General features: G+C 48.4%; 1 protein-coding gene across 1 annotated transcript in view; it reads left to right on the forward strand.

Moving 5' to 3' along the window:
* The window catches only part of TMEM209 (transmembrane protein 209), a 36,521-nt gene extending 32,306 nt beyond the window's left edge, over nucleotides 1–4,215 (forward strand). Inside the window, exon 16 of the transcript XR_007518434.1 lies at nucleotides 1,683–4,215. The gene's annotated coding sequence lies outside the window, so the exon portion shown is untranslated. The remainder of the gene's footprint in view (nucleotides 1–1,682) is intronic.
* The last annotated feature ends 9,243 nt before the right edge of the window (nucleotides 4,216–13,458 follow it).

Genomic DNA, 13,458 nt, shown 5'->3' on the forward strand with positions numbered 1-13,458 from the left:
GCAAATTGGTACAGCCCTTTAGGAACACAACATGGGACAATAAATGTGTCCCAGTTACTCCAGCTACATAACGAATTTCTCCAAAACAACAATAATCATTATCTCCCCCTGTGGGTCAAGAATTCAGACAAGGCACAGTGGGGGAGCTCATCTCTGCTATACAATGCCTGGGCCTGGAAGGTGGAATCACCTTAAAGCTTGTTCATGGCTAGTGACTGGAAACCTACCTAGAGATGTTGATGAAATGCCTACATGTGGCTTCTCCATGTGGCTTGGGCTTCTTCATAACATGGTGGCTGAGTTCCAAGTTCAAGTGGAAAGAGACAGGAAGAAGCATATTGCCTTTTATGACCTAACCTTGGGAGTTCCATAACATCTCTTTTTCCCCATTCTGTTGATCAAGGCAGTTACAAAGATCTGCCCAATTTCAAGGGCAGAGAACATAAACTCCAGCTCTCAATGGAGGAATGTCCCATGTCCCAGCATGTGGGATGGGACATATATTGGTGTGGCCATTTTGGGAAAACACAATCTGCCACCACGTGTAAAGTCCAAAAAAAAAAAATGTTAATACCATTTGTCCCACTGATCCCAGGAAAATATTGAACAGAAAAAAAAAAAAGATAGTTATGCCTAGAGGTGTTCATTGTGTTCATTTCTTCATCTGTTCAATAAATACTGATTGAAGTACTTTGCTGGGTACTTTGAAATACAAAGAAGACTTAAGATATTCTTCTTTCCCTCAGATAGCTTCTAGTCTATGATAGCTAAAAACAAAATCCATCCAAATGGTGATGAACAGTTTAGTAAATTCAACTCCATGAGATACATCTCAGGATGAGATACCTAAAGACTTTTATTTTGCCTTCTTTTTAAAATTCCTACAACGTTGAAGAGACAGAGTAGGAGGATGGGGAAAAAATGTTGAATAGACGTGAAAACAAATCAAAGTTATGTAGAAATATGCGTGAATATCGCCAAGGACTAGAGAGAAGATCCAAATGTCAACTCGTTGAAATAGGAATATGAATACTTGTTTTTCCATTTTCCATTTTTTTCTCAGTAGCATATTGCTTTGACAATTGGAAAAAATCCAAACTATCAAAAAGTGGTGCAAATAAAATTTCATAGGCGGTCAGAGAAGGAAAAGCTCGCTGAGTGAGGAGCTGAGGAGAGGCTTCATGGAAGAGGTGGCACAGGAATTTCAGCAGGCAAAGAGAGAAGCAAGAATGAAGACGTGAAGACTGAAAAGGGAAAGATGTCTTTGGAAAACTTCAAAGAAGCCAAACTGGGATGGGTTTAGAGGCACATGGAAAGATAGAACTGGAAAGAAAGGTGGACCTTAGGTGTTGGGCTAAGGATTTCAGACTATTCATAGACTTGGAAGAGATTTGGAGCTTCTTAGCAGAAATTAACTTAAGTCAAAGTTAAAGTTTTGGGAAGATGAATCTGACTATGTCCTGAGGATGGACAGAAGCCAGAGCAGCTGCAGTAGTAGACCCAGGAAGAGGCTGCTGCAGTAACCCAGGGCCTGGACTCCAGAAAAACAAACAAACAAAAAACCCCGTTGCCATTGAGTCAATTCCGACTCATAGTGACCCTATAGCACAGAGTAGAACTGCCCCCATAGGGTTTCCAAGGAGCGGCTGGTGGATTCTAACTGACTATCTTTTGGTTAACAGCCGTAGCTCTTCACCACTGCACTATAAGATCACTATGAGTTGGAAATGACTCGACGGCAATGGATTTTTGGACTCTAGAGGTGGCAGAAAAGATTGGAGAGCATTTTTTGAAGGAAAATGGACAGAAGTGGTGCACACAACTCCAAGATTTCGGTCTGGGTGATTGGGAAGACAGCAGGTGGCACTAATAACAGAAATAAATTGAGGAAGAGGAGCAGGTTTGGAGTGGAAGAGAAATGTGAAACATGTTGAGTGTGAATGGCTATTGGGACATCCAAATGGAGATGACAACAGATAGTTGGAAATGTATGTCTGAACCCTACTTTTGGCAAAACAACTTGAATGTATCCCCTCTACCTGGAAGACTCTTCCCCCAGCCATCCGTGATAGCTCCTCTCCTCTCTTCAATCAGACCTCTACTCAAATTTCACCCTCAGACCCTTTCTTACCGCACTAAAATAACACCCCCATTGCTCACTTTCTTCTTTGCGCATATCACTGCCTTAGATTTTACTGATTCTCAGCTCCCCCCACTAGGATCCCCTTTAGAGAGGGGATGCTAGTCTTACCTTACTGGTTTGAAGAACTGAACATTACAGCACATGCTAGTTCACCCTTACATAAATCCCTATGGTGAAATGACCAAAACAAAACACACAAAACAGTCGATTCCAACTCATGGTGACCCCATGTGTGTCAGAGTAGAACTGTGCTCCATAGGGTTTTCAATGGCTGATTTTTCAAAAGTAGATCACCAGGCCTTTCTTTCAAGGCACACTTGGGTGGACTTGAACCTCAAACATTTCAGTTAGCAGAGAAGCACCTTAACCATTGGTACCACCCAGGGACTTTGATAGAACAAATAGCATATTCATTTGTAACTCCCTCAGATTTGAGTCTAAGAGTTTAAAACTTTTCTGCTATGTCATAAATCAAAAATACAGCTCAGAAGAAAGGGCACACTGCAACCATTTCTTAAGGAAGTTTCCAGATGACAGCAGATACTTCCTTGTACATCCCATTGGCCAGAACTTAATCACATGGACACATCCGGCTGCAAGGGAGTCTGGGAAAAGTAAGTTTTTGTTCTCCATGGCCGTGTGTCCAGCTAGTAATCCTAGTGCTACAGAAGAAGGAAAGGATGTATACAGATGACAAGCAGAAGTCTCCGCCACTGCAGAGGTGATCCCACAGAGCCTTGGTGCCCCTCTTTCCGCGGACAGTGACTGTGGATGGAGGACTCATCGGTTCCCTGGAAAACTTTAACTCTCACCAAGAGCTTCCTTAATTGGCTCACCCTCTCTCCTTTCAGGAAACCCTGGTGGTGCGGTGATTAAGCACTACGGCTGGTAACCAAAAGGTCGGCAGTTCAAATCCATCAGGCGCTCCTTGGAAACTCTATGAGGCAGTTCTACTTTGTCCTATAGGGTCACTATTAGTTGGAATTGACTTGATGGCAATGGATTTTTTTGGTTTTCTCTCCCTTCAATGCCCATGGAAACAGCAGTCAAGAAATCAAATAACGTTTTATTGCATTGGGCAAATCTGCAAAAGAAGTCTTTAAACTGTTAAAAAGCAAAGATGTCACTTTGAGGACTAAGGTGCCCCTGACCTAAGCCATGATATTTTCAGTGATCTCAAATGCACTTGAAAGCTGGACAATGAATAAGGAAGACCAAAGGAAAATTGATGCATTTGAATTATGGTGCTGGTAAAGAATACTGAATATACCATGGACTGCTGAAAGAGCAAACAAGGCTGTCTTGGAAGAAGTATAGCCAGAATGCTCCTTAGAAGTGAGGATGGCAAGACTTCATCTCACATACTTTGGACATGTTATCAGGAGAGATCAGTCCTTGGAGAAGGATATGCTAGGTAAAGTAGAGGGTCAGTGAAAAAGAGGAAGACCTTCAATGAGACAGGTTGACACCGTAGCTGCAACACTGGGCTCGAATATAGTAACAATTGTGAGGATGGCACAGGACGGGGCAACGTCTTGTCCTCTTATACACAGGGTCACTGTGAGTCAGGACCAACTTGACCGCACCTAAGAGCAACTCTTCTTCCCCAGGCACCCAAGATGAGGAAATGTTCAAAAACTTTCTGGGTTACAGATACCAAAATCCTTCAGACATGTCCACGCTCCTTCTCCGTAAGTATCTTCAGTCAGCACTGACTACATAATTTGCGAGACCTAGTGCAAAATAAAAATACAGGTTCCCTTGTCCAAAAAGTGGTAAGAATTTCAAGATGGAGACAGCAGAGCTTTAAGCCAAACGTGGGACCCCGTGTGAATGAGCAGGTCGTACACCCATGAAGCCAACTATGTATGTGACCTCACAAAAGAAGGAAGCTGTTTATATCTACCATGTACCACCACATGCCATCCAGTCATAAAGAGAAGTGAAGTTCTGAGACATGCTACAACATGGATGAACCTTGAAAACATTACGCTGAGTGAAAGAAGCCAGACACAAAGGACAATATTGTACGACCCCACTTAGGAGAAATTCTTACGTCTAGAACATAGAGACCAAAGTTTATTAGTGATTACCACTAATCACTAATCGGGGAGGGGAGGGTGGGGCGTGATTACTTAAGGGTGCTGAGTTTCTCTTTGGGGTGATAAAAGATTTGGAAATGGATAGTGGTGATGGTTGCACAATGTGATGAACATGATTAATGTCACTGAATTGTACATACAAAAATGGTTGAAACGGCAAATGTCTTGTTATATATATTTTAACCACAATAAAGAAAAACACTGCATGCAAACAGCATTGGCTTTTCCGACTGCTCCAGCTTGTAGTTGAGATTTTTTTCCTTCTGTGTCCCACCTCAGGAAAACTGAGAAGTGGTCTTGGGGACGAAACAGTTGGGTTGTCCCATTTTACAATGATCGCACAGCCGCAAGAGGGCGTGCGAGCGCGCTGTGGTCGTGGGTGCTGGTCAGAGCCCTGCCTGGAGGTCTGGCTGAGACCGTGTGGCTGGCTGAGGAGTGGTAGTTTTTTCCTCTCAGTTTGTTCGTTTTTCCCATCAGGCTGACTCTGGTGCCAGGACATTGACTTCATCTGACAGTCCCCTGGCCCCACCACCTCTTGGATTAGACTCTTCTTGCAGCCTCTGGCAGGCCTGTCCTACTGCCCTTTAGGGGGTTAGGGAAAGGTCATATGGCAGCCTGAGGAGGGCTGGCCTGGCACTGGTCTGGTGCCCTCTCCCACAGAGCCTCCCCCAGGAGTCTGTGTCCCTGGGTATGAGGTGGGTACAGAGGCTCCGGAGGACATCCCAGCTGGACACACAGTGCCAAAGACTCACCCTGAGGGCACTGGAGCGGGGTTGGGGACAGCACACAGGATGGAGGTTGGAGCAGGAAGGACGAGCAAGGACAGATGACTGTGCTCCCAGGGAGCCAGGGCAGGCAGGCAGGCGCCAGATGGGCATGCTTCTCTCCCGGGGCGGACAAGGGCATGTGAGCAAGCTGGAGAAGGCACGCGTCTGATCCCCTGAGCAGCACGTGTGCCCTGGCTCCCTTGGGTGTGGACTGCATGCCAGCCCCTAGCTGGCACCAGGGCCCCACTAGGCAGGGTGGGACCCAGGGGTCTAATGACCACCTGCTCTTGGCTAGAGTCCAGATTCAGCTGGTGGCCCTGGGCCCAACCGCATACCTTCTTAGCAGGGCCTCCCACCTCCCCCCATCCTTCCCCTCTTGGCCCTTATTCCTCCCCCACCTCCATGTCCCTGCCCCATCCTTTCACCACAGCCTCTCTAGAGAATTTGGTCTCCCTCCAGCACTGTCCTTGCCTGTGGGGCCCAGCCACCATGGCCCTGGAGCATGTAGTGGGGTAGGAGCTCCAGCACAGGGCTGGGTCTCCATCCCAAAGGAGGAAGGAGGCCTCTTCTTCATTCAAACAGTGCTGCCCTGCCAGCAACCCCCAAAGGCAGGGTGGTCACACCTCACGTGGCTGCCTTGCCCTCTGGTGACTTCTAGGCTGGGTTGGGGTTTTCCCTGGGTGGTGCAAGCAGGTAACATGCTCAGCCACTAACTGGAAAGTTGGAGGTTCAAGTGCACCCAGAGGCGCTTCGGAAGAAAGGCCTGGTGATCTACTTCTGAAAAATCAGCCATCAAGAGCCCCGTGAAGCCCAGTTCTGTTCTGACACACAGAGGGACGCCGTGAGTTGTCGACTCAACGGCCACTGCTGGCGGTGGTGGCGGTACCACGGCTGCAAGGGTACGAGCCGTTCACCGAGCTGTCAGGGCCCCTCCCCCTGCGGCCTGGCCACCAGCCCCTTCCTCCTCCTCCACGGGAGCCTTTGTTGGCATGTTTGCCAGGAGCTGTGGCCTTTGCGGAGGGCGTGAGCGGATCCTGCAAGGGGTGAGTGACAGAGGAGGAGACGGGCGGAGCAGAGAGCGCCACTGAGGGGAGGAAGCCTGAGACAGTACACGGGCCGGCCCGGCCCTTCTCTGGAGCTGTGGGAGGCCAGCTTGGGGCCCCGGGAGGAGACTCCCTTCCTCGGTTCTGCCCTGCGCAGAGGCTGTGGTGACACGTGCCTGGGACGGGTGGAAATAATGGCCTCTCCTCCTCCTGGTCCCTATGGCTACTCCAGCGCCAGCTCCAGACTTCTCTGAGCTACTCTGGATCCGGAGGCTACTATGGGTGCCAAGTGCTGTATGTTAGTCATCCACTGTGTGCCAGCACCCTGGAGAAGGAGGGAGTTCACACTCCTATGGTGGTCACTTACCTTAGCCCTCTCCTTCTAGAAGCTTCTCTGCCCTAGAAGGGGGAGCACTATGGGGGGGGCCAAGGGGCAAGTGTTCAGGAAGCTGGAGGCCACTCCTCTCCTTGGCCAGCCCCTAGGCGAGAGAAGAGCCAGTCCAGTCTCACCCTGGTCTCTGCCCCTCCCGACCGCCACACTGGGCCTCGGAGGTAGGAGTCGGGGAGCCAGCACCTCGGTGTCCTCTCCCTGCCCACCCTCATCAGTCAGTGGATTTACTGAACACTTCACATGCTCAGGCAGGCCCCTGGCTGCCTTCATCTCTGGCCCATCGCATTCCTTCCCTGTATCCGTTTTCTCCATCTGTGATCAATACAACTCAAAAAAAAAAAATCAAACCCATTGCCATCGAGTCGATTCCAACTCATAGTGGCCCTACAAGACAGAGCAGAACTGCCCCGTAGAGTTTCCAAGGAGCACCTGGTGGATTCAAACTGCTGACCTTTTGGTTGATAGCTGTAGCTCTTAACCACTATGCCACCAGGGTTTCCCAGTACAACTCAGCAGAGGTGAAAGGACCTAGAACAGCAGTGCCGGGAAAGGCCCAGAAGCCAGGGGCCACACCTTCCTCCAAAGCTCATCTCTAACGGCAGCCATGGGCAGAATGAGCTGTTGCCTGACCCTGCCTCTCCCTACCTCACTGTGTGGGTGGCTAGTGTGGCTTGAATCGTGTCCCTTAAAAATCTAAGTCCTAACCCCCGGTACCTGTGAATATAACCCTGTTTGGAAAGAGGGTCTTGGAAGATGCAATCAGTTAACATGAGGTCATACTGGGGCAGGGTGGGTCCTGATCCCATCTGAGTGGTGGCCTCATACAAGAGGAAGAGACAGGGAAGACAGTCATGTGAAGACAGGCAGAGACGGGGTTTAGCTGCAGCTACAAGCCAAGCTATGTCAGGGACCACTGGCTGTCACAGGAAGCAAGAAGGGCATGGAAGAGATTCTCCCTCTGAGCCCTCAGAAGAAGCCAACCCACCAATACTCTGATCCCTAGGTGAAGCCTCCAGAACTGTGAGACAATACATTTCCGTTCTTACAAGCCGCCCTGTGTGTGGTGCTTTGTTACAGCAGCCCTGGGACACTAATGCAGGGACAAACTGGCTCCACCTGAAGACCGTGGCCCAGCCAGGGGTGATGGACTCCTGTATGTTTGGGGCATGTATGTGACGTGTGAGTATGTGATGTGGTTCATGCATGTTGTGTGGGGCATGCATGTGAGGTGGTGTGGAGTGTGTGTACGTGCTGTGTGTATATGTTATGGTATGTGTGTATATTGTGCGGTATGTGTGTATGTTGTGTGGTGTGTGTGTATTTTTTTGTGTGGTGTGGGTATGTGATGTGTGTCTATGTGGTGTGTGTCTATGTGTGTTGTGGTGTGTGTGTATGTGGTGTGTGGCGTGGTATGTATGTATGTTGTATGGTGTATGTATATGCCCTGTGTGTATATGTGTTATGTGTGTATGTTATGTGGTGTGTGTATGTGATATGGTGTGTGTGTGTATGTGCTGTGTATATATGTGTTATGTGTGTGTATGTGGTGTGGTATGTATGTATGTTGTGTGGTGTATGTGTGTTGTGGTGTGTGTGTGTGGTGTGTGTGTGGTGCTGAGGTGGGGCTGACCTGTGGAGGAGTCTTAAACAATGGACAAGATGAGCATCCCTTATTTACTTTACCCTCCTGGAGTCGCTAGAGGGAAGGGCCCAGGTTTGAGTCCTAAAGCACGATTCTCAAAGCACGCTTTGCAGACTCACAACAGAACCATCTGTGGAGTTTGTTGAAAATGCAGATTTGGGCCCACTGACTTACTGAGTCAGAACCTCGAGGGCTGGGCCCCCTAGTCTGCATTTGTAACTAGGTCTTTGGGTAATTCTTCAGCACACTCAAGTATGAGCACCATGGAACCAGTCGAGTGAGTCAACATGCACATCCCCTGTGTGGATCACCATGTACACAGTCTTCATTAGTACTTCCACACCCCCCATGGTTCACCATGTATGGCCTTCATTAGTATACTTCCCCACCCCACATGGTCCACCATGTAGAGTCTTCATTAGTACTTCCATATGCCCCATGGTTCACTATGTATACAGTCTTCATTAGTACTTCCATATCCCCCATGGTCCACCAAGTACAGTCTTCATTAGTACTTCCACACCCCCATGGTTCACCATGTGTACAGTCTTCATTAGTATTTCCATATCCCCCATGGTTCACCATGTGCACAGTCTTCATTAGTACTCCCACATCCCCCATGGTTCACCATGTATACTGTCTTCATTAGTACTTCCACATCCCCCATGGTCCACCATGTACAGTCTTCATTAGTACTTCCACACCCCCCATGGTTCACCATGTGTACAGTCTTCATTAGTACTTCCACATCCCCCATGGTTCACCATGTACAGTCTTCTTTAGTACTTCCACATCCCCCATGGTTCACCATGTATACAGTTTTCATTAGTACTTCCATACACCCCCATGGTTCACCATGTGTACATTCTTCATCAGTACTTCCATATATCCCATGGTTCACCATGTGCACAGTCTTCATTAGTACTCCCACATCCCCCATGGTTCACCATGTATACTGTCTTCATTAGTACTTCCACATCCCCCATGGTCCACCATGTACAGTCTTCATTAGTACTTCCACACCCCCCATGGTTCACCATGTGTACAGTCTTCATTAGTACTTCCACACTCCCCATGGTTCACCATGTGTACAGTCTTCATTAGTACTTCCACATCCCCCATGGTTCACCATGTACAGTCTTCATTAGTACTTCCACACCCCCCATGGTTCACCATGTGTACAGTCTTCATTAGTACTTCCATACACTCCGTGGTGCACCATGTATACTGTCTTCATTAGTACTTCCATACACCCCATGGTTCACCATGTACAGTCTTCTTTAGTACTTCCACACCCCCCATGGTTCACCATGTAGAGTCCTCATTAGTACTTTCATACACCCCATATGGATTACAGAGTACACAGTCTTCATTAGTACTTCAATACCCCCCATAGTTCACCATGTACAGTCTTCATTAGTACTTCCATATACCCCCGTGGTTCACTGTGTACATGGTCTTCATGAGTACTTCCATATCCCCCCCATATGGATCGCCATGTACACAATCTTCATTAGTACTTCCATACACACCATATGGATCACAGTGTACACAGTCTTCATTAGTACTTTCATAGCCCCCATAAGGATCGGTCTTCATTAGTACTTCCATATCCAACCACCCCCACTTATGGATCATCATGTACACAGGTTTCATCAGTACCTCCATACCCGACCCCCATGTATGGATCACCATGTACACAGTTTTCATTAGCTCATCCTAGTGCATATTTCCTGGTAAGGGGCCCATTTGTATGCTTGGCAGCAAAAATCCCCCAGGGATCACAGTCATCCTCGCCATTCGAGTATTCTTGAACTTTTAATGCCACCTCCGGCAAAGCCCTCTGCCTCGTCACACTGCCCTTTTGAGTCCTCATGGTTTGTGTACCATAATATCCACTGTAGCTGGGCTTGGGTTGTTCTCAGGTCATTTTGTGGATAGACTGGTGTTTCCCAACCATTTTGTAATATCCTTGGGGCCAGACATGTTTCCTGTTTCTTCTTGTCTCCTTCTTGCTCCCCAGGGTCTAATGCAGGGCTCTATACTCCAACCAACCAACCAGCCTTCAGCTGCCATCTAGTCCACTCTGGCTCATGGCAACTCCATGTGTGTCAGTGTAGAACTGTGTTCCATAGGGTTTTCAATGGCTGATTCTGGAAATAGATTGCCAGGCCTTTCTTCTAAGGTACCTCTGGCTGGACTTGAACCTCCAACCTTTGGGAGAGCAGCTGAAGGTGTGAACCATTTGCCACACCCAAGGACTCCAGGGCTCTGTACACAGCAAGCTACACTGCTTGCTGGAATAAAGTCACAACACCTCAGGGAAGTTCTTGAGAGACTCAGAGCCCTGTGGGAATTCTTCTCTGCAGTGGCCCACATACCTGTGCTGCCTCTTCACCACACCTTGCTGGGCCGCCTGCCTCTCCTGCATGTCTGCACGTCTGGCCCACCATCCTCAGTCCCGTTAGATAGGTGAAGCTAAGGATGGAAACTGGGCTCCTGGCTGACCTAAGGCAGATGTGGCCACAACTGAGGCAGGTGACCGGCAGGTGGGAGTGCCACCCTACACCTGCTGGGCTGAGAGCCAGGTTGGGTAAGCCCGGGCACCTCGCCTGGTCTCCGCACCATCCCTTCCCAGCCCTACCCGCTACTGCTTCCTTTTCAGCCCAGCAGAGTTGGTGGGCCTTCCGGAGCTCTTTCACTGAGAGCTAAAGCTGCGCCTCACAGTTATCCTGGGCAGCAGTGCCCGGTCCCTCCACCCCCGGCCCCCAGCCCCTGGTAACCTCTATTCTATGTTCTATCTGTATGAATTTATCTATTCTAGACATTTCTTTTTTTTTTATTAGACATTTCACATGAGTGAGATCACACAGTATCTGTCCTTTTGTGTCTGGCTTCTTTCACTCAGCACATGTTTTCAAGGTTCAGCCTTGTCCTAGCATGTATCAGAACTTCCTTTGATGGCTGTATAATACTCCTTTGTACATCTGTGTTACGTTTGTATGTCTGTATTACATTTGTTTATCCATTCATCTGTTGACAGACACTTGGGTTGTTTCCACCTTTTGGCTACCATGAATAATGCTGCAGCGGACGTTGGTAGACAAGTTTCTGAGTCCTTGAGTTCAAATCTTTTAGGGATATAGGAGTGTCCTCACAACATTTTAGAGAAGGGCAAGGCCTGGAAGGTCACATTCTAATTAAGCAGATTAACTGAGACCAAACCCCTGCACTGTTTCTCTGTTCTTTACAGCCACAGAGGGGATGGACGCAGTGGTTGTGTGACTAAAACGTCCAGGCCGGCCTGGTCCAGGTACCCTACACCCTCCAGGCTCCTCCGTGGAGCTGGCTTGTCCTGGACAGGGCAGCCCTCCCCAGGGCGAGGCCATGTGGCCCCAGTGGCTCCAGGTTCCAGGCCTATCAGGTTAGCAACCTCAAGAGAAAGAATCTGACTCTTTTTTCTTCTAATTCTTTAAGAGAAATTTGGACAATAACAGAGAATACTAATGTACCTGTTACCTAGATTTGTCATAGCTTTACATTCTGCCCTGAACCTGTTAAAAAAAAAAAAAAATTTTTTTTTTAATAAAAAAATACAGTAACATTGAGAACATCACCACCCTAGTCTTGACTTTTCCACCGTTCCCCCACTGGGGACAGAGCCTCACCCTGACATGTGGATGGACGGATTCAGTATGGACAGATGGAATCAAATGTGGACAGATGGACTCTGTGCTGTGTTGTCAGAGCCGTGAGGACTGTGTTTATAACCAGCCTTGAGTGCTTGGGTTTTGTTCTGTCTCGAAGCTTGAGTGGGTGATTTCCCGAGCAGATTGCAATTCACACCTGGGCCTCGATCAGAGCAGTCTGGTTGGACCCCTTTTCCAGGTGTCACAGGCCAACTCAGTGCGTGGCATGTTAGCCCCCTCCCTGGCCAGCCTCCACCCCAGCGAGTGTGGACAAGCCCCCACCAGCCCCATCCACAGACTGTTTGTGAGACTTGGAACCCCAAAGAGCTTTTTGCTTTTTTCCTGTCTCTGTGCCACCCACACCAGACATTCCACTGGGAAAATTCTAACTAGAAATCTCTCAAGATCGATGGCCCAAAACATACTTATTTATGTGTGACACAGCCATTTTTATACCTTTTAGAGTCCCTTTTTTGCATTGCCGACTCCAGAAAAGCTAATTAATTATTTCGGACACCACTGTTAAATTGACATCATGATTAATCTGATGATCCTTTTTATGAAATTACCTCTGAAATGCTAACTTTTTACCTTTTGAAGCTCGCTGCGTAAATGACTCTGCCGCTTACAGCGTTCCAGCCTTGGGCTCTGTAAATCTTAATGGCAGTGTTTTGTTTTGCCAAAAGCAATAAAGGCTGTTCTGAAATTTTCTGGTCAATCGGAAAGAGGCAGGCAGGCAAGCAAGCAGGAAATTGATGGTGACTCATGCTGCAAGTGGGTGTTTTGACTGACACGGAATTGCTAGAACCCATTGTTGGCAATTAGGTACAGCAGACTTTGCACCAATGTGAGAAACAGCAAAACCTTGTGAAGCAGATGGACATAGAACCAGCTCTGGTCATTTCACAAGTTTTATTTTGCAGAGAGAGTGATGGTGTCAACAGTTAACTCCTTGGCTGCTAACGTAAAGGCTGGCAGTTCAAGTTCCACCCAGAGGCACCTCAGAAGAAAAGCTTGGTAATCTACTTCCAAAAAGTCAACCATTGAAAATCCTGTGGAACACAGTTCTACTCCGACACACGTAGGGTCACCGTGAGTTGGAATTGACTGGTTGGCAACTGGTTTTATTCGGTGAGGGATGAGAGTGCTAAGAGGAGAAGGTGGTGGGATGGATGCTCTGAAGGGACAGATGTCTTAGAGAATGCTGGGAACTTGACATGGAGACCTCCTGCCTCCAGGTTCTGATGCCCCTGGTCTTAGGATGGGTGGATCTTGATAACAGGTAGAACAACAGCGCACCTGGCAGTGTCCTCCCCACCCCCTGGCCTACCACACTGCCATGCCCAGTGCAGGGAAGGAGCAGAGCAGTCCTGAGGTTGGAAGCCACCTGGATGGCCTCTGACACTCTCTCTGATTGTGGACCCTCTAATGGCAGATGACCTCAGCCTGAGTGTGACACAAATTGAGGGGGGGCTCTGCTGGCTGACCCCAAAGAGCCCCAGAAATATGAGGTGTTCCAAGCCCCCAGCTGCCATCCTGCTTCTTTCTTCATTCTCTGCACTGGTCCTGGGCCACACCACCACTCTTCCCTGGCAGGTTGCTCAGAACCTTACTGAAATGGGTCCTGCTAAGCTAATGGGTGCTACGCTGGACTCCACCCTCCACCATGGAGCTAACTCTA

Source organism: Elephas maximus, chromosome 8, assembly GCF_024166365.1.
Source record: "Elephas maximus indicus isolate mEleMax1 chromosome 8, mEleMax1 primary haplotype, whole genome shotgun sequence".
In the NCBI taxonomy this organism is placed as follows: Eukaryota; Metazoa; Chordata; class Mammalia; order Proboscidea; family Elephantidae; genus Elephas; species Elephas maximus.